Here is a 22,272-nt window from a genome sequence, read left to right on the forward strand (position 1 = left end):
CAAGGAAAAGATGGCATGGAAAGCCTTCCAGTTAGTGGCAATAAATTTTCTCGGAAGCAACAAGGCAGACAACTACAAGTTGTTGGTGGAAAACCTCCTCAAGGCATACAAAAGCCTTGGTTGCAACATGTCACTAAAGATACATTTTTTGCACTCTCATCTAGATTTTTTTCCACCGAACTGCAGAGCAGTGAGCGACGACGGTGAGCGATTTCACCAGGACATTGCAACAATGGAGAAACGCTATCAGGGCAAATGGAGCCCATCAATGCTTGCAGACTATTGCTGGACAGTGACAAGAGATGCTCCATTTAATGAATACAAGAGACAAGCCAAGAAGCGCCGAGTAAACACTGAATAGGACTAAACTATGTACAGAATAGTTTTTTGCCTTTTGTTTCATAATAAATTTCATTTATATAACCCTTTTGCTGATTTTTGAAGTGTTACATAAACAGAACAGGTGAAATATTATCACGTAAAGCAACCATAAACACATGAAAAGACCTAGGTTTACAATTTATGATTAAAACTCTACTATCTACACAATATACATAGACATAAAATGTAAAAACTTAAATATCTTAGAAACAGTAGCCAATCAGCTGTTTTAATTGTCATATTTGAATTCAGCACATCAAAATACATAATAAATAGCACATTTTATCTCTGAAGCAGATGACTTCTCAAAAATTGTAGACCAGTGTAATTGGAAGTCTGATTGGGATCACTTGATTTCAGTTCTGAACTCTATCTTAGGCCTAAGCCTGATCCACTAGTCTATTTCTAGTTCATAACTTACTGTATCAGTTGACTATAACTGCTGATGTCTCAAGGGTACACAATTCCATATACAAAGGGCTTACATCAAGTAGGAAAACTGGTGGTGGTTTAAAATATGTTAGCTGGTTGTAGTTCACTCTAAGCTCACCTCTTGGGTTGACCACAACTGGCTAACATATTTTCAGACATAACATCAGACACTACTGTCTACAGTAGATGCAAAGTTTCATATAAAAAGACATTAAATAAAATGTGTTAGCTAACTAACCTAATCTAGACGTGCCCCATGTGACTAACCCTCTGAACAGTCATATGCAACTGCAAGATATCAGTCTCTATCAGATACAAAACTGTCTCTCACCTTAACACCTCAGACTGTCATATATGGGGTTAAAATTAAAGAAAATTTTAGAATGAAAAATCATTTTGAATTGAAAATTGAGATATTTTGTTTCAAAACTGTCAAAACAAAATGTATACAGTCTAGTTGTAGCCATGTCTGTCCATTGTTTGTTTGTTTTAGAAAACAATTTGGGAAAATCTATATGAATTCACAAAATGTTTTGTTGTCACTGAATCTGCATTTTTCACTGACAAAAGTTTAATCCAAAAATTTCAACCAGCTCTCTTCCTAAATATAGCTATAGCATATGTGTTTGAAAAAATGGGAGGATCTATTATAGAACTATTATTGTACTCATGTGAATTGAAGATATATATTTGACACTTACCTGGGTTTTACAGATGTATTTTAATATATTTTCTTGGTATTTGGCTTTCATGTTTATGAGTGTAATGTTTTGTGTCCATGGGAACTAATATAAATTAAGTAATACAGAGCACATATGCAACTCATCAAATACATTAGATGCAGTTTCAGGGTTAGTTCCAACATCACATTCACCAATCACAAAATACAAACTGCATCATAACTGGTGTTCAGATACATATGGTTTGGCCACACTGAATATGTCCATAACAGATTTCCTAGCAAGCATTGCTCTGTCTCATGCAGCAAAGAAAAAACAAACAAACAAACATCTGGCATAGAAACTCCACTGATTTAAACGCTAGTTTATTCTTTTCTTCTGATCCAGTGAACAACAATTTGCAGGAGATTTGGAAAGACATTTCATCCCCTCCCCACTCCACAACATACTGTTATGCTTCCAAAGAAGTAACTTTTTCCCCCTCTTTTTTTTTTTACTGTGTTGTATTTAACTGTGTGTTCTGTTCAACAGTTGTTCTCGATGGTCTCACTAATTTTGACCTTATTTCCTGTATATGCATAGACCATTGGGACATTGCTTTCTCAGTTATCTGAAATGTTTATTATTCTTTGTAGTTTGCACTACAGTAGTGCCTAGGAAACCCACTCATGGCTCAAGACCTCATTGTGCTAAATGCTTTACGAACACAAAAGAGGCTAGGGAAATTATCTTTGTAGCAGCATTTTGAAATTGGCAAGATCCTATGCAGAGAGGGAAGTGAAGGCAGAAAGTGGGGAGGGCTTGAGGAGGGAGTCAAAGGTGGCAAAATGCCACTGGGATTTTGGGCATGAGATTCAATTAGGGTGGAGAAATAGAGTAGCTTAGCTAGGAAGACAGCAGAAATGAAGAAAGAAAGAACAAATTTGTAAGGCAGGTAGTCAGCATGATCACCGGATTTCCACCAGAAACACTCCACAGTTTGAGAGTGGAAGCAGAGAAACTGAATGTTGAGGCTGAGCCAGGGCTAGAGGTTGGCAGGGTGAATATTGCAATTGGAGAGAGGAGCAAAAGAGTCAAATGTAAAGGAGAGTAAATCATGGAGTGAATCAACAACTGTCAAGGAAAGGAAGATCCGGAAACAGCAAGGAAGAGAGGACTGAGAGCAGAAGAGACATCATTTGCATGGATAGATGGGAAGTCACAGGAAGGCCAGGTGGCAGTACATTAGGGAAGGGACAGATGGGTGATGTTGAAAGAAACCAAATTAAAGTTGGAGAAAGAGAATTCAGGAATGGACAGATAAGGGATCAGGGTTTGTTGCACATCCTTTAGATTCAAAGCTACAGACATATGAAGACTTTTCATATGTTCGTTTATCAGTCCTCCCCTTTATACAATGTTTACCTTGCAAGGCTCACTCAGGCAGAGGCACACACACTGTAGCTGAATCAACCCAAATGCAGATGTCTTACTGATTATTCAACAAACATCTATTCACTGTTTTGCCACCTGAACATCCTCCTCAAGTGATGATACTGAAGCATTTATAGGCTGCAGATGTGTCACTGTGCACTCTAAATCTAGCTGTTGTACCAGTGTGATTAGAAGGAGATAGCCAACTACCTTGATTATGCACACAGCTGGCAAACAGCACAGGAGTATGCTGTGTCACCAGCACCTGTGTTGTTTCTCATCTGCCACTCTTAGTAATGAAGCCACCAAAATTTCTGCTTGAACACCAAGCGTTTGACTTTATGTATGTACATATGTTTAACTTTAGAGACACACTCAGACTCTGCTGCCTCTAGTTATGATTCACTGGCACATGACCATTTCTCTGGTGGAGAAACTTGTATCATACTAAGCAGAACCACAGCAACATGATTTTGAATATTGGTTGGTTCTTGTTCCTGATATACTACATCAGTGAGGACACCTCATAGAGATGGCCTTCCCTCTTCCCGTCTTCTTGATTTCCCATATGTCTGAACTAGACTTGAAATAGAAAGGGGAGGGCCATACAGCTACTGCTCCAAAACCCCACATACAACTTCTGCTTGGTGATCCTAGCTCTAACAAGGAGTGATCCATGAGCACACGTGCTGCAAGGGAAAGCTATGAAGCATGAAAGTGTGTCAATGTAAGCACCCTCAGACAACATACAGTTCTTTGTATGTCAAGTGTGCTCAGAACCCAGAATGGGTGTTCACTGTGGTGGAGTTTTTTCCATAGAAGACAAAGTACAGAAACTAAAGTAGATGGAAATTTGAACTATTACTGGAAGTAATAGGGAAGCAGTGGGGGGGAGGTGGAGGGAGGGGAGAGATAACCTTCCACAACCAAACACTTTAGAAGCAAATAAGAGAAAGGTCACTGTAAGAAGGCGGTGTGATTCCCCAGTGCCTCGGAGAGGGACGAGCTCCACCGGACACCAGAGTGGGCGGAGCCAGAGCACTCCAAGCCCACCCCCCAGAGGGTCAGAGGCTGGACAGGAAGTATAAGAGCTCAACCGCAGAGCTCACTCGAGAGGCAGCTGCTGGAGAGGCCAGACACCTCCAGCCCAGCTCCCACCGGGGAGACTCCAGCAACCAGCGGCGGACCTAGAGACTGGCCTGACCAGCCGACACTCGATGCGGACCAGTGTGTGGGAGAGTCGCTGAGCCTACCCCTCACCAGCTACCCCAAAGAGTTGCTGAGCCTACCCCTCGCCAGCTACCCCGAGGATCCAATGTGATTGACCCCCCTGAGGACACCACCTTGACCCAGGTACCTCCAGAGGGGGAGCTGGGAAGTAGCCCGGGGGCAGCCGACCCGAGTCTAGTTGCAAGACAGCTGTGTTGCAGCCAGGATCCCCACTGACACAGGAGCAGGCCTTTGACCACTGCTAGGGCCCCGGGCTGGGACGCAGTGGAGTGGAAGGGCCTTCGTCCCCCCCTGGCACCCAACGTGTGGGTGGCAGTCTCCCCCTCTCCCAGGCCACTCGGAGCCTGAAGCCTGTCTGTGCTATTTACTTGTGTTTGCTCAGCCCCTGCCTGAGGGCCTAAGCCTTGGACTCTTTACTGACCTGCCCCAACCCAGGGCCTGGGCTAGTTATCTGTTAATTGTTACCTGTGTGTGCTCAGCCCCCTGCCAGACTGCTTGAGCCAGGATTCCTTTGGCCCCACTGATTCCCCAAGGGGCCGTGCCAGGACTAAGGGAGGCGGTGTGGTTCCCTGCTGCCCTGGAGAGGGACGAACCCCAGTGAACGCTCTCTACAGTCACTGTATAGTATAAATTCTGCAACCTCCCCCAAAGCCACAGAGATGCTCCAAAATGTCTCAATTCCTCATTTCCCCTGGTCCCCATGAGCGCTGGCTCAGATTCTAAGTGGGTATTTTTTACTGATATCAGAGTATCTATTGAATTCCACATGTGGCTCTGTAGTATTTCAGGAGGTAGGTAACTTGGCTACGTTTGTCTTATTAAATATAATGTACAGTATTTATGGAGTCCTGGGTCTGTAAAGTGATTTTCAGTATTTTCCCAGACAAAAAACAAGCTATAAAAATAAAATGCTGAATAGAACAGTCAAGGGGCTATCGGAAGAAACTTTCCTGTAGGTGGTGTATTTTGAAGGCAGAGCCATAATGTAGTTACAGCCTTAGTAAGGATAGAACAAACTGTTCTGGAAAGCTTTGCCTGCCGCTGAAGTTGGAGTGCTTGGGGGCAAATAGGTAAAGTGGATAGTTTGCAAGCCTCCTGAACTGCCTCCGAGCAGTAGGATCTTGGGATAAATGAACTAAAGGCTTGTCCATACAGGGAAATTTACCAGTGTTATTATACCGGTATAATCATACTGCTATAGTTATATTGTCATCACTCCCCAAGTGAACACGTATTTGGAATATTTGTGGATTGCAAATTAAGCTAAACCAAAAAAAAAAAAAAAAAGGCTGCATAAGAGCATCCACATTGGGAGCTACACCTGTATAACTAGAGCAGTACAGTAATGCCAGGACTTTTCCCCATGTAGACAAGCCCTAAGATTCTTTTGTGAAGAACAGGTAGCTCTCTTGAACACAACCAAACTGAATGGATATTAGTCCTAGTTCATTAACACTCCCACATAACCTGGCCCAGCTAGGTCTTGTATAAGAAGTCCTGGCCCCTGTGAAGTCAGTGACAAACTTCCATTGATGTTGGAAGGGGACAGGATTTCACACAGTAAGCTTTCCCAGAACGTTTAACCCAGTTTTCCAACCACTACCTACAACAGCTACTCTGAACTATTATTCTGAAATGACCAAAGAAGATGTATTCATAGGGAAAGTATTAAGTAAATTAGTTGAATTGCTGCATTGCCCTGTGGTAGACTGAGAAGTGTACATTTTTATTATTTATAATGGACTATTACAATAGATTTCTTTAATTGACATTACAATATAAGTGTGACATTGCACCGCATAATGCTTTATGGGAATATGCTTATGAATGAATATGACCTAACTGGAATATGTTTTATGCTACATATGCCATGTAACATATTTCTGTAAAGGTTATGTTCTACTGAATATATTCATCCTATTTGTATGCATGTATCATTTTTGTATTTGAACTTATGAATATTGGCTATGTACTTGTTTAATTTTAAGTAGCCTCAGTAAGTGCCCAATCAAGAAACACTTAAGCCAACAATGAACTTGGAGACGCCAATCCACATCTGAGCTTTTCCAGGAATGTGGCCTGGCTGGTAAGGAACTCAGTCATGCATGGACATGTGACTTGTCCATATGACTCCAAAACTCCATCTTGGAGCTGAATTCTGGATAGGAGAGAGGAGGGGGTCTCCACCCACAAGAGAAAGTCTATTTAAGCCCCTGGGAGACCCCTCCATTTTGTCTTCAGCTGGCTCAAGAGATAGCCTCTCCACCCCCAAAGGATAACTGAAAGAAACTGGAACAAAGAACAGTAACCACAGGAGTGTGATTGATTGCTGGACCCAGAGTAGGAGGAGGCTAGTCTGTAAAATAAGCTTACTGGAACATCTCTGAGGACGAGATTTCATCTGTAATCATTATCTTACTGTATTAGGTGTAGACTTGTGTGTTTTATTTTATTTCGCTTGGTAATTCACTTTGTTCTGTCCGTTATTACTTGGAACCATTTAAATCCTACTTTTTGTACTTGATAAAATCACTTTTCATTTGTTAATTAACCCAGAGTATGTATTAATACTGGGGGAGGGGGGGGCGGCAGCTATGCATCTCTCTCTATCAGTGCTATAGAGGGCAAACAATTTATGAGTTTATCCTGTATAAACTTTATACAGGGTAAAACGGATTTATTTGGGGTTTGGACCCCATTGGGAGCTGGGCATCTGAGTGCTAGACAGGAACACTTCTTAAGCTGTTTTCAGATAAGCCTGCAGCTGTTGGGGGACGTGGTTCAGAGCTGGGTCTGGGTTTGTAACAGGCTAGCGTTCTGGCTCAAACCCAGCAGGGCACTGAAGTCCCAAGCTGCCAGCGGAAACAGGCTCAGAGGTAGTCTCAGCACATCAGTTGGCAGTTCAAGGGGTTTTCTGGAATACAACCCGTCACAGTAAGGCTTTTGTTTGTGTGGATATAACTTGTTGGCAGCAGCTCTGCACCTAAGAAATATTCCAGTCAGAGACTCAGAGATCCAACTTTACTATGCAGACATTCTAAAACAAACAGCACCACAACTAACACAGCAATTCCCCCAAGATGCAACTGTCTGTAGATCTAGGTCCAATTTTGAAAACTGTCTACTAACTTCGGACACAAATATCAATCATGGGTATAAAGACCTGGCACCAAACCATAAAAAATATAAACTAAATGACATTGAATAAGCAGAGATAGGCCCATCACACAGAGCACCACTATGCATTGGGGAAGTTTTACAGCAAAAACTTGGTAGTATTAGATTAAATAGGACCAGTACAATGAAACCATGTGACATTAACCATGCTATTGCACTGAGATTTGTCAGAAAGAATAGGGCACTTCGTGTGTGTCTTCATCTTAATGATATGAAGTCTAAGATAAAAAGATATCATCCATAATTACTGTTTTCCTCTCATCAGGATAATATGCATGTGTCTGCTCTATTTCAAGGCTAAAAGTTTCACATAGCTCCTGGCAGTTGAAGCTTGACAGTGAAAATGCCAAGATGTTCACATTTAATGCTCTTTGGTAAATTTTGTTTTCAGAGATTGCCATTAGGGACCACTTCAACAGCTGAAAAGTTTCAAAGAACATTATTGAAGGTCTAGAATGCATGATGGTTTATGTCGACCATAATATTATCCAAAGCTGTGTTAAACAGGAACATTACATTAGCTTAATTAAAGCACAGCAAAGAAGTCCAGCAATATGGATTGCTGCTAACAAAGGAAAAATCACTTCTCAATAAGAGAAATCATAGCCAGATAAAATAAAAGAGTAAATGGAGGTCAAAGTAAACTGTAAAGTTTGGAAAATATGAAAATAAGTATAACATCCAGGAGTTATTAACTAAGGGTTTGATTCAAAGCCCACAAACGTTAATGGGAGTCTGTTCCATTGCTTTCAATTGCCTCCCTCTTGACTCGCAGAAAAGACCTTCCCACTGTGGACTCTATCACAAAGCCAAACTGAGTGGACACAGCCAGCAGAATGTGAACACAAATGAAGTGAGCTGAAGCATAGTTTGAACATTAAGTCAACACTCATGTTCTTTGATCCAACAAAAGAAATGGAGTCTATACTGATGCCCCCAAGATGGCTTCAGGCAGTCTTACTTCAGGAGAACAAGAGGCACTACAGCATATGCTGTGAAACTAAAAACTAAGAATGAGCCAAAAATAGGCTCATAATAAAAGTGCTAACCTGGCCTATGGATGTAAAGTTCTGTATTATTCTGTGTACAGTCCAGGTTATTAGAAAGAGAGGAAATGTTTAGAAATAATGAAAGAATTTCATAGACATGACTACATTAAAGCAGGTCAGAATACAAATTTCATGAACAATATGCAAGACACCTTGCTCTATATCCTCAAATAAAAACCTAAACACCTTTGAGGATCTGAGCATTTGCCACCAGCCCTAGTCTCCATGTTTAGCAAGATTTATGATGAAAGAGAGCTACAACGAACATTCTCCAAGAAAATTTGCAACACAAGCATTCCCAATACTCACAGATGTTTGAACGAATGTTCATGAAACACAAGCCAGCTAAATTATATTATCATCTATGTACTAGGAACAAACAGTATTAGCTCACTATAATTTGTTTAGAAATAAATTCTTGTACTAGCAAAAAAAAATCTATTAATAAATTAATAGTAAGACACGGAAACTATTGTCTAAGATCTGGTACTGCAAATATTTATGCATGTTTGACTTAAAGTTAAGTGCTTGCATAAATTTTTGCAGTATCAGGGCCTAAGAGTGAAATTCACCCCTAATATGCAGAGGGCAAGAACAAAGCTTATGTTTCAGTTAAATCTCATTTTAGTTCTAAGTGATGGCTTCAGACAGACTTAAGTGATGTTGGCCTTTTGCTAGGCCTCTGCAGAGAAGTGAATTTCACCTTATTCTATCAATAAGTATCATAACAGTCACTGTGAAAAGATTTGCATTTCTGTAAAAGCAATATCTTAGTAATAAGTAGTGCCCTTTGAAGGCATTCTGCTGGACATAGCCATAACCATTATACTCTGGGGAATAATGCCACATTATTTTCCACTTAAGGGCTATTATCTTTCTCCCCAATTAATGTTGGGTGAGATCTCGAAGACCCTCGTGCCAAAACATTTCTACTCCCTTTGTCTACAGAGCAGAGTTATCACTAGCACCTGACTGATATTTTTGCTTGACACTGGCGAACAGCAGCTACATAACGGAACCATAATTCTCTTCTACTACAGTCGCTCATGAAGCATTGTACACTGCCAGCATTACCCACATTGTTGTTCATTAAGGAGTTCATCCTGCAAAATATTGACAGTCCCCATAAGATGCTAAGCCCCCTAAACTCCCAACGGGAACTGAGCACCTTGCAGCAGTACTCATTATATTGCAGAACTGAGCCCTAATTAAGGCCCTGATTCAGTAAGTTATCTAAGTGCCTGTGAAATGTTAAGCACAAAAATATGGCCATGGCATCACAAACATACTGAAAGTTACACAGGTACTGAAGTACCTTGCTGCATTGGGTCCCCAGTGCAGACTTCCCATAACTCAATTTCAATGTAAGTAGGTCAACATGGGAAAGATTACAGTCTCCAAGTTCTTGAAAGATGAATATAATGTAAAATAAACAACGGTATCTGTCCCCCTACATAAATCAGTTGCGGGTTTTCTGACATGGTTGATGAAATGCAGCTCATTTATCACCATAAGATTATGTCAACTGTAAAGGAACATTTACAGGTATTTTGATTTTCAGAAAGCAAATTGTTTAATGAAACCTGCGATATGTGCATATTGCTTCCTTGCTTTGTAATATTAGCCAAGAAATTGTGTCAAGCATGCTTCATAAATTAACACACTTATGAGCCCAGAAAAATTCTAGAATACAAGGGTGTCACCATATTTTTCTGGTTTTACCTTGCTCAGATTTGTCTCCCTTGAAACATCATTAGAATTTTCATTTAAACAGCCACAGATTTCAGATTCACACCTGAATCCAACTTTCTTAGAGTTCAGGAGAGTTGGGATTCAAGGGTTTGGGTCACTAGTGTCCATTGAATGTAAGCAAAACAACTGAAGGCACCAAATTTTGATTGGTTAAAGGTAAACTCAGAATCATGCAAAAACCAAGGAGTTTTGCTCCCACAAGAATCTCTAGAAACCTCAGCCCGAGGTCATTTGAAAGATTTAGAAACTCTGGGATGAGTGTATCAAGTTTTGGTTTCTTACAAACCTCCAAACCAACCAGCTTTTTAACTTTTTCTATGAAATTTCGAAATAGCTCTTGTACATATCTATGTTTACTTAAGAGGTTTTAGTATGGGCTTTGCTTACAAATAAATAAATAAATATAAATATAAATCATGTATGCAAAGAGCAGTTCAGTTTAGATAAATTATCTGTCTCTTAAATGGGCTTTGGCTTTTTACTAATGCACATGAAGGTTATGTGATGCATCCAAAGACAGCGAGAATCAGTGCTATGGACAGGTTTAACCTTGGAAATTATTAACTCCCATCCCTTTGCTTTACCCACTACACAACTGGGCTTGCTTTAAATTGTAAGGGTTAAGTTCTGCTCTGAGAAGTCTGCTATTAAAATAAATGGGGCTTTTAAAAATCTATCCGACTGTAAAGTTGGCCTTCAATTTGGATGGAAAACATAAGATTTTGTTTTTTACTCTGAAACTATATTTAAACAAGCAACTACATGGAAACGCTTTGTTAAAAAACTTGAGGGCAAAAGTGTAATGAGTTGGGCACCTGCTTTATATTCAGTGTGATATTTGTTGCCTGTATCATTATACTGTGATGCACATTAATGCAATAATTGTCAGTATGTACTAGAAGATTCATTTTTCTTTCATACTTTCTTCCTTCCTTCCTTGTCAGACCTAAAATGTGACAATAAGCAACAATTTGTTACATAATCAGTCTTCTGCATATAACTTTCCCTTTAAATCCAGTAGTGTCAAAAATGTGTCTTGATATGAAAATGTTATATTTTTCTTTGTGATATTTCATAAAGCTGATATAAATAAAAACAAATTTCAGAAGTACTTAAGTGCTTGAAAGAAATTATTTCCCTTTACTTTACTTTCTCTTCAGAGTTGTTTCTGTTGCACTATTTGTAAATTGAAATGGATAAACTATTGAAGAGTATTGTCACAAACTGGGACTATTCATCGCATTTGGTCCAGTGGATGCAGAAGACAGAGCTTCAGTTTCTTGCTCTTCCACAGGCTTTCTGTGTGACCTCGGTAAGGCACTGGGTTTCCCTTTGCCTTACTTCCCCATCTGTGAAATGGGGGTAATGGTACTTCCTTCGTGAGGATAAATTCCTTAAAGATCGTGAAATGCTCTAATACTATGTAAAGAGGACCCATATAAATACCACGCACAAGAAACCTATCTAAGGTACTTATATGGTCCCATTTCAGAAGTGATGACACCTACAGCTCCCATTGACTTTAATGGGAGTTACTGCTGCATCTTACTGTGCAGGATGAGCCACAGAAAATAAGAAGGTATCTAAATACTAGAGCTGGTTGGAAATATTTAATCAAAAAACAGTTTTGCATCAGGACACGCCAATTCAACTAATCCAAAATTTTGTTGAAATCTTGTTTTAAAAAATGTTAAACAACTTGTTTTGATATTTTTGGAAAGAAAAGTTTCCATTTTTCATTTAGAAATGTACTTTATTTTATATAGCTGCAATTTTAAATGGTTTAAAGTCAAAATGAAACATTTAGCATTTATCAAAACAATATTTTGACTGACCTCAAATGAAAATTTCAGAATTTTGTTCTGTGAAAAATTTTGTAATTTTGGCTTTACACCAGAATTTGAGATGAAAATATTTCTAAGTCACAATTTCTTTCACAGGATGAAAAATCCATTTTCTGACCAGATCTACTAAACAACCAAGTATGAGATGGATCTATTATTTCTACAGCTGAGAGGAATTTGGGGAAGATAAATTTAGTTTCAAATGAAATTGGGGGATACTCTCTCTGACACACATACCAAAATGTAGCTGCATAGGGTGACCAGATGTCCCGATTTTATAGGGACAGTCCCGATATTTGAGGCTTTTTCTTATATAGGTTTCTATTACCCGTCCCGATTTTTCACACTTGCTGTCTGGTCACCCTATAGCTGCATAACTTGTATTAGCATATTGCCCTACTAAAACACACACCGTTCAGATGTTGGATTATGTGATGATTTTTAATTTAAAGGATCCATGCTCAGATGGGTGTCCATAGCTCTATTTAAAAAAAAAAAAGAAATTGAATATATAGTCATACATAGATCCAAAGTTCAGGCAGATGAAACAGATAAAACAATAAAAAAAAATTACCTCCTAAAATTCACCCATCTTCACATCTAACACACATGCTTCACAACATAGTCTAGGATTAGAACATTTATGTTGGTGTGTATATATATTTCTAGGCTTTATAAAAGGCTAAGAGATATATGCTTCATTATATTTTACTTTCAGCAATTAGAGTATATTATGCAAATTGTGCATGTTTTGATACACATTTAATGAAAAAAATAACTGCAGGTGTTGCCTGACCAGTGCACATGCCATTTTATATGCCTATTTATTGCTATGAACCGTGAACAGATGATGATGATGCTGGTGATGAGCCTGCACATGCAGAGGCTATATATAGTATTATACCTTGCACACAGGTGATGTGACTTCATCAAATGAAGATTCACTAATAAATTGTATTATTACACTACCACTTACTGAACAGGATTCAAATGATTACTGTTGCATTTGACTTCTTATTGATAAAGAGAAGCAGAAGTAATAAGGTCTGCAGTACATTGCTCATAAGACTAGCTTTCCAGATGGAGTAACTTTACTATTATTTGTATGTTTTTAAATCCACAAAACTAAGGTTTTCTTTTGTTCCAAAGAATGGAAACCTAGTAATCTTTGCACACATCTGTTACCAATAGGACTTATTCCTCTGCTCACTTTTAACTAACTCCTTCAGACACCTGCTGCTGGTTCCTTAGGACCAGATACTTGCAGGCCTACCTTGATGTAGCTCCATTCATGAAGATCTGACCTTGGTGTGTAAGTAACACCAGCAGAGATTTCCTTACACACTCAGAGTTAGGTGTAAGGGAGACTCACTTAGTAGGAGGTGGTTTATACCACCTTCTCTCTCTCTCTGAATTTGGGTAGGTGTATAAAATGAAAAGCAGAAGAGGTCTATTTATCTCTTCTCTAAGTATTTATAATGTGTTCATCACTATAGTACCTAGAGACCAAATACAAAATAAATTCGCTATCACAATCAATTTATTTATTGGTGTTTAAGGCACTTTACAGGTGAACAAAACAACATGATCCCTTGTGGGAGTTAAAATCTCAGGGCCTGACTGAGCACACACTGTAGTCAATGCCAATATTTCCATTGATTTCATTGGATGCTGCATCGGGTCCTAAATTACCCCAAACGTGAGATTCTGACTCCACTCAATGATTTTGATGGGACTAGGATATCACCCCAAGAAGATAACAGGCTATCACAAAGCAATCCATCTGACTTCTCTCACCTCCACCTTTTACTGATGCCGTGGAAGGAAGGTTTTTAATGGAACTTGAAGACAGGGGAGGGATATTTTATCATTCTCTCTTTTTGTTTCGTGAATCTTTAGAGCAGAGCCCCTAAAGTGGGAGAGATGGGAGCTCTATTCCCTCTCCCTTTCTAGAACCTATACAAATATTTGCCCTTCAATCCCTGTTCCATGAATCTTTTATGCTCTGTGTTTTGTGTAAATACGATGCATAAGGTAGGCATGAAGTTTGCCCTTCCTGTATGTGTTTTTAGCAATTAGAGAAGTTGGTTTGCCTGAGGAGGGCACCATGCTTCCTATCATTTGAAACAGGTCAATCACCTTCTGCAAGCCATCACCTTTGGGCAGAAGCAGGTCAAGTTAGAAATAATTAAGAGAGGCACAGGTCCACAGTTAGCAGCTGCCAGGGAGAAAGTTGCTTACAAAATGCCCAAGTAATGTATTGAAGTTGACTATGTCTGTGGAAGTCCTGAGAAGATAGGTCTTGGCAAGTCTCCGTGATAAAATGCAAATTTCCATAGGTTTTTGTGTGGCTGTAAACATTTATTTGAGAGACAGTGAGGTTTTTTGGTAATTATTGTATTTTATCCTTTGATGAACAGCTTATCTGTTTGGACCTTATGAAGGCTGGTGTGCTGGCTGACTCTTAGCACCAGGCGCAGTGATATGGGCCAAAGAAGGTAAGAACAGGGTGGATCAAGTAAGAAAGAAGACTACTTGTAGTGGAATATAGGGGGATTTATCATTTGTTTTTCCACACACATTAGTTGTGTTCCTCTCTTTTTGATTTGACGAAGGTGGCAAAAATGACCGTATATTCCATTCTTTTTCATTACTTACAAAAATGTAAAGTGGGTGAATACTTAAAGTTTTTATTTATCCTACCAAATGCACTTACAGGGCCAAATTCTCTGCTGGCATAAATTGGCATAGCTCCATTGATGTGAATCATCTGAGGATTTGGCCATAACGCTCAAATTTCTGCCAACAAAAGAAGTTTCAGTGGATCAAATTTTGTACTAATTTATTCCAGAAACACACATTGATTTCACTTGCAATGCTGTCTGAATAAGGACTGTAAAATTTTGCCCAGTTTGTGTGTGATTCTCTCTTCTGAGGATTACTCAACACAGAGTCAGTACTATAGCCTTTTCAGGGATTTCTGTTTGGCGAGTTAAAGTTTGTTACTGAAAGCATACCCTTCGTAAGGGAGGTCTGCATAATTAACTCCAATGTATTGGCATATTTTCCCCATCTTTTCATTTTTAGTATTCCATTTTTTTTAATATAGTCTGTGGGCCAAATTAATCCATGGTGTACTTAAAATGACTTCCAGGGCCTTATATCACAGACAGATCTTGCCTAATATGTCTGTTCACTGTCAGTCCTTGAAAACCACACCAATCCTCCATTTCAGTATCCATGGTGGAAATAGAAGCTAATGAAGTGAGGGGAAAGGGAGATGTACTGCTGATGTCACAGTCCCCATTGAGGAATAAGGAGGAGATAAGCAGGGAGAGCTACCTTGTTATAATCCTGTCATACAGGAACAGTATCATTCACAATCTCATTATAGGGTGGGGGAAGTGGAATGTGAAGAGGAAAAGCAGGGAGAAAGGAAGGATTAAAAGGAGGGAGAAGAGGCAAGGAGGAAAGGAAACTCCACAGCTACGAATGACATATTTTGTCATAAATAAAACCTTCAATGTGGTGACTGATTTATTTCTAAATACTGTATAGGCAACATTGTTAGTGGTGGGAAAGGTTTCAGAGTAGCAGCTGTGTTAGTCTGTATCCGCAAAAAGAACAGGAGTACTTGTGGCACCTTAGAGACTAACAAATTTATTTGAGCATAAGCTTTCATGGGCTACAGCCCACTTCATCGGATGCATAGACTGGAACATATAGTGAGGAGATATATATACATACAGAGAACATGAAAAGGTGGGAGTTGCCCAACCAATTCTAAGAGGCTAATTAATTAAGATGAACTGTTGTCAGCAGGAGAAAAAAAACTGATGGTAGTGTCCAAAGGCCCCAGTCAGGACTGAGACCCCATTACTTTGGGTGCTGGACACAGAGAAGACAATTCCTGCCCCCGAGGGTTCAATTTAAGAAGATATGAAAGTTCAGTCTTAAATGTAGCAGTTAATGAAAGAGGGGAGCTTTTGTGGTGCTAACAGGATTGATTCAAAATTTGCTCATGTCAGTTGAAAGATTCCCCTTTGATCCCAAATCCACTTTGGATTGGCCCATTCTGAGAGTATCATGGAAACTAACAGTGTAGGGGGATGTTACTGCTGTGGAAAGATCAAGAAATTAATGTTAGAAGAACTTTGGATGCAATGCAAAAGGAAAGCTGACACCCACTCAGAAAGGAGGTTGATCTAAGGTGGTATGCTAAGGATGAGATCAAAAGAAGAGAATGGGAGAAAGTGCCTGGGTATTAAGGGCAGGGTGAGGAATATAGCAGAATGAGAGGCAAACCTGGAAACAAACCTCAGCATTGGAATCTTGTAAAGTGAATAGGCCAGCTGCCCTCAAACAAGAAAAAAAATAATTAGATTTTGCATCACTTACAAATCATGGAAAACAAAGTAGGTGAATATAAGACTTGGTTGAATTATTCATTGTGAATAATATATCCAATTAATTCTGGCATTTTTCTGTGAATAATTTGTTTGGGAACTTCCCCTCTCCCCCAATTATTCAGTGGCTCCAGTAGCTGAATAGCAGAATGCAACGTGAGACTGAATTAAAACCTAGTTCCAAACTTTGGGAAGTTTGGCCTTCCTACTCAGATCTCTCTCTAATTGTGCATGCTAAGCCATGCATTTATTTCCCCATTTCTCTTCCTGTGCAATGACATGCTCATTAGAGTTGAGCAAGGGGCAGAATTTCATTTCAGATATAATTTTGTGAAATCTTTATTCTTCCCTCTTTGCCTGTTTTTCCCCACCACCATCTTTGAGTTTATCATCCTGAAATTTTCAAGATAACTGAATTGTGAATAGAACTAGTCAGAAAATTTTGACCACAAAAAAGAAAAATCTATTTCTGGAAAAGCTGGTTCCCATTCTCAACCAGCTCTAATTTTGAATATACTTAAACTGAACGAGCCAGATTCCAGGTTCTGATTAAGAATGCTTTGTGTGGTCCCAGCAGCCAGCTGCCTTAAGCCAGCTGCTGAAGATTTCTCCAGTGAAGGAGAATCCTCAGAGTCTAATGTTGACTTCATGCAACATGCTCTCCACCCTTCACATAGAACCAAGTCTTGGGGAGAGGAAATGTGTGTGGGAATGCAGAGAACTCCCACCCAAACCTCAGCTAGTTAAGTGATACCTATGGGACTCCTCCAGCCCGGACACCTTAGAGGAGCACTTTGGCTGCTCTATGTCAGGACAACGAGCAGTCCCCAGACCAAAGAAATAAAAGAGTGGCATATAGTTACCTTCCAAACTCCCTTTAATGCAGAGTTTAAGCTCAAGGCAGCTGAGGATCTAGCCCTATGTCTTTAGTAGACACAAGTTTTACAGATAGTTGGATTTTGTTTGTAGTTTGGGATTTGACTAAGCATTTAAAATTGTCAGGTTTCATCTGAATTTGTGAACTGAAATTCAAGTCAATTTGAATGTTCTGCACAATAATAAGGGAAAGAAATGAAAACACAAGCTATTGGAGGTAGGTTTGCCTATCATTTTCTTCATAATAAATTCTTTATGAAGTTTCCACTAACTTATTATGGTTGTGTCAAATGTATGACAATTGCGAAGAGGGGGAAAAAAACACTGTATTAATACTCTTTGAAGTTAAATCTTCCAGGGAGAACAGATGTCACTTGCTAAGCCTCATAGCTAGAATTCATTTTTATCAATATGAAGTTGGCTCAGAAAATTTGAGAGGAAGTGTCATAAAACTTGCATAGGGTGCTTCCTTGTAAAGTGCTGTAGCCTACCAATCATTTGTTAATATTTAAAGAAACCCATTATTTTCTCAGTTATATTCATGAATATCATGTTCTTGAGGATACACTAATCTCAACCATGCCACTGAGGTAGATAATGGACTTTTTCAGAGCCACATGTAGAATTTAAGTAGCGAGTCTGCCAGGTAAGGACCCTGACTGTTACCAGATAAGTGATTATACTGGCTAATCCAAGAAGAGGAAGAAAACAATTTCTATGATGCAGATAGCACTGAATTAATGAGTGGCTTCAAATATATGCTAAAATTTTCAGTGAGCTATTGAGATAGGAGCAAATTGTGTGGCATTTGTAAGCCATTGCACTGTAGAGCAATCAACAGAAACGATTTAAGTATGTTAATCATTGTTTGAAGAGTGATCGGTTTTTAAAGCCCTAATGTCATGGTTACAGGGCAAGCTTCACTGTAGATCCCTTTTGGTCTCTCTCAAGTACACCCCTTTGGAGACAGGTTTTGCTAACATCCCCCCTTTCTGGGTAGAAGTACATTTTCTGACCACTCAGACTGGATGTATGGGCTGCACCCACTGTCACCAATGTGTTGATCTGACAAATCCAACTGTGTGTGGCACCTGTAAGCCCTTTTCCTCCAGGAACCTGTGACAGCAGCTGATTTAAGTGACACAAATATAATTTCTTTATAAAGAATCATTATTTATGCTTTCACCCAAAAGTACATGGCATTTGGAGAATAAACAGTAAAATAACAATAATAAAGAAGGGCCTGGATGCACATTTCCTTACTTAACCTCTCTATTCATGGAGAAGGGAGGTTCTCCTTATTTCCCTCAGAGGGTTAAGAGCCAGCCTATTTTCTGCAGTGACTGTATCTCAGGGCTTGTCTATACTTACATTACTGCAATGGTGAAGCTGCTCCGCTGCAGCTGTGCTAGTGTAGCGTTTATTGAAGATGTTACCTGTACCAACGGGAAAGCGTCTCCCATCCACGTAGCTACTCTACCTCAAGAGGTGGTAACTATGTCGACAGGAGAAGCTGTCTCTACCGGGGAGTTAGGTTGGATTTTCCATGCTCCTGAGTGAGATAATTAAGCCAACGTAAGTATGTCGTGTAGACCATGGCTCAGTCAGGGTTTGGGTGCCAGCCTCAGTCTGCTGACGAGCCACACGATCTCTCCTTCCTGAAGCCCGCATTTTTAAGATTTATCTTAAACTGTTACACTTGAGAAGAGTAAAGCATGTCAGCCTGGGTGGAGCGAGATAGGAGTCTACTTTCAAATCAGCACCTGGGCAACTGTTATCATAACTCCTTTGAAGCAGTTTACCCCAGGGGTCTTATCTTTGCCAGTGTTTAGTTTCCTATCGGTTTCTCCCTTAACAGCATGCTTTGCATTAACTCCTGGCAGCCAGGCAGGTTAATATCATATAGATAACCTGAGGGGCTTAGCATATTTATAAAAAAAAAAAAAATCCACACCTCACCACCCTCATTCTTTATATTTACTATCAGTACATTGACTTTTTTCATAAGCAGAACATGTAGGATATTCTCAGAGTCATTTTCAGACCAAAAACAGAGCTCAAATTAGATCATATTTGGATAAATAGCCAGACATTAAGATGGGTATTTCTTTAGATACTCACTTAAGATCCATACCCCCAGTCACACAGGTACAGCATAAATGCTTCTATCCCCTTCTGCAAGCAGTTATGAGTAAAAATAGTAAGAGACAGGCAGGTAAGATGAGCACAAAGAGCCAACGGAGCTATTACATTGTCCCTGACTGAACCACACAATTCTATATAATTATACATGGTATATGCATATACACCCATCTACAGGTACCTTATATATACACATACTGAAGCTAAACAAATTATGGCTAGAAGTAAAGTCCACATATGGTAATTAATACCAGAACAATTTACTTGAAGTGGTGGATTCTCCATTACATGAAGTGTTTAAATTAAGTTCTGACGTCTTTCTAAAAAAGACATGCTCTAGCTCAACCAGAGGTTATGAGCTTGATGCAGGAATTACTGGATGAAAGTCTATGGCCTGTGTTATACAGAAAGTCAGAGCAGAAAATTATAATGGTCCCCTTCTGACTTAAAAACCTATTAATTTAATCTAAATGAGGCATTTATACCATTCTCATCACTATGGCATTGTAACATTTAATCTCACACAAAGTGCAAAATTAAAGATGCAGTACACAGAAGAGAAATTAGTTGCATTACTATATACCCCACAATATACACAAGGATTTATGTTTAAGTAATAATGTTATTAGGAAAACTGTAGCATAATCAGTTGAGCTTCATTAACCAATCTTACTGTGGCTGCAGATGTATTACAATTTGATATAATTAAAGATACTCAGCACTTAAAAGCAAAAAAAAATAATCTCAGTTTATGAGTAAAGCCATTTTTCACTTCCCTCTTGGCTATGCCATTACAAATATTATTAGATCTCGAATCAGTCCCGTACAATACAAATTCTCCATATGACAATTACAAAAAAGAATTGAATGTTTGTCAAAAGAAAAACATTCAACAGCTCTTGGGAGGGTTTTTTGTTTTGTTTTTTCAAGTAATGATTGATGTGTAGTAATCCGAAGTGGATAAATGGTCTCTCCCCCCAACCCCCACCCTCTCCCCCCCAAAAGTCCACCAATGCGTGTTCACATTTCAAATCAGTCAAGTTCACCCATGTCCATGGAAAGTGACTTTCAAAGTGACTTGCAGTATTTTTGCTGGAAGCGCTTACACATTCATTCAATCTTGGAGCAAAAGCAGTACCATGTGGCTTATCTAACCAATCATAACTAAGGATCACATCTCAATTTAAGAAACTGCAAAAATACATTTTAAAAATTAAACTGAATAAATCTGAGAGGATCCTGCTCTGTTTATGATTATCCCATTTAAACGTAAAAGACATAGAGATAGATTTTTCAAAGGCAAACAGTTAGGCACCTAACTCAACACATTTGAACTGCTAATTGTGTCTGTAAAATGCCTGGCATGTAAAATTAACAAGGTTGTAGAGGAGTTTTTAAATTGAGACCTGGGGGAAAGCTGACAGGTGGGCAGTAGCACACAGTTCAGACAGACATTTCTTAGGAAAGGATTTATTAAAGGGGATACTCTACATCCTAGTAAGAAGGAGAGGATAGAAGTTGATAAAGTTCAGGTAGGAATTGAAGAAAAACAGTCAAACAAACAAACAAACAAACAAAAGAGTCCCATTCAATTACATCACATGGAGGATGTGACGGGGTGTATCAACCCCGCACCGGCGCAACAGGGATTAACCCTTCTCTCTTGGCTGAGGAGGCCACGCCCCCTTGACTCTGTTGGGCATGCGACAACGGGAGCTAGGATATAAAAGGCAGCAGAGCAGCTCAGTCTGGTGAGGAAGGAGGTGTGCTGATGATTCCCAGGGTAGGACCACCTACACGCCAAGATCTGGAGGCCAGCCAACCAGAGATGGACCCCTACACACAGGCTTGAGATGCCACGGAGAGGGGAGAGACTGCAGAGACCAAGAGACAGTGGACTGCTGAGTGTTGTGTAGGAAGTGACCCAGGGAAACTTGGCAGGGAAGTGGTTGTAGAACCAGAGACAGGCTCGGGCTGGTGCCCCAGCTCCCTAGCACTATTGACTCTGGCCACTAGTTCTCACTGCCCTGACAGAGGGGGCCATATTATTGACTCTGGCCATTAGACCGTACTGCCCTGACAGCGGGGGCCAATACTGACTCCGGCCATCAGGCTGCGCTGCCCTGATCTCAAGGGTCGTCTGACTAAGGTCACAGGGCCACACAGCACCAAGACTGGGGGCAGCCCTAAAAACACAAGCGCGGGGCCATAACGCACCCCCCCAATCCCTCCCCCAAAGGGTGACGGGTGTATCAACCCTGTGACAGAGGCAGACAACTAAATATAGAGAATTTTATAAAGGCTTGCACACAAGTGATAGAATAATAAATAGTAAGATGGGTAAACTTGAGTGCTTGGTATTAAATGAGAAGACTGATCTAATTGGCACCACAGAATCTTGGAGGAATGATGATAATCAATGAGTCACAGTAATACCAGGAGATAAAATATATAGCAATGACAGAGTAGGTCATGATGGTGGGTGAGTGCACTATATTGGAAAGAAGAAAAGGTCATATATAGTAAAAATCTTAAATAAGAAAAGCCAAACTGGGTCAGACTAATGGTCCATCTAACTCAGTATCCTATATTCCAACAATGGCAACTGCCAGATGCTTCAGAGGGAATGAACAGAACAGGTCAATTATCCATCCCCTGTCTTTCAGTCCCAGCTTCTGGCAGTCAAAGGCTTAGGGAGACCCAGAGCACAGGGTTGCATCCCTGACCATCTTGGCTAATAGCCATTGATGGACCTATTCTCCATGAACTTATCTAATTCCTTTTTGGCCCTGTTTACATTTTTTTGGCCTTCACAACATGCCCCGGTAATGAGTTCCACAGGTTGACTGTTCTTTGTGTGAAGAAGTACTTCCTTTCCTTCATTTTAAAC

This window comes from Terrapene carolina, unplaced genomic scaffold (genome assembly GCF_002925995.2).
Source record: "Terrapene carolina triunguis isolate 2854851 unplaced genomic scaffold, T_m_triunguis-2.0 Scaffold179, whole genome shotgun sequence".
Lineage (NCBI taxonomy): Eukaryota > Metazoa > Chordata > Testudines > Emydidae > Terrapene > Terrapene triunguis.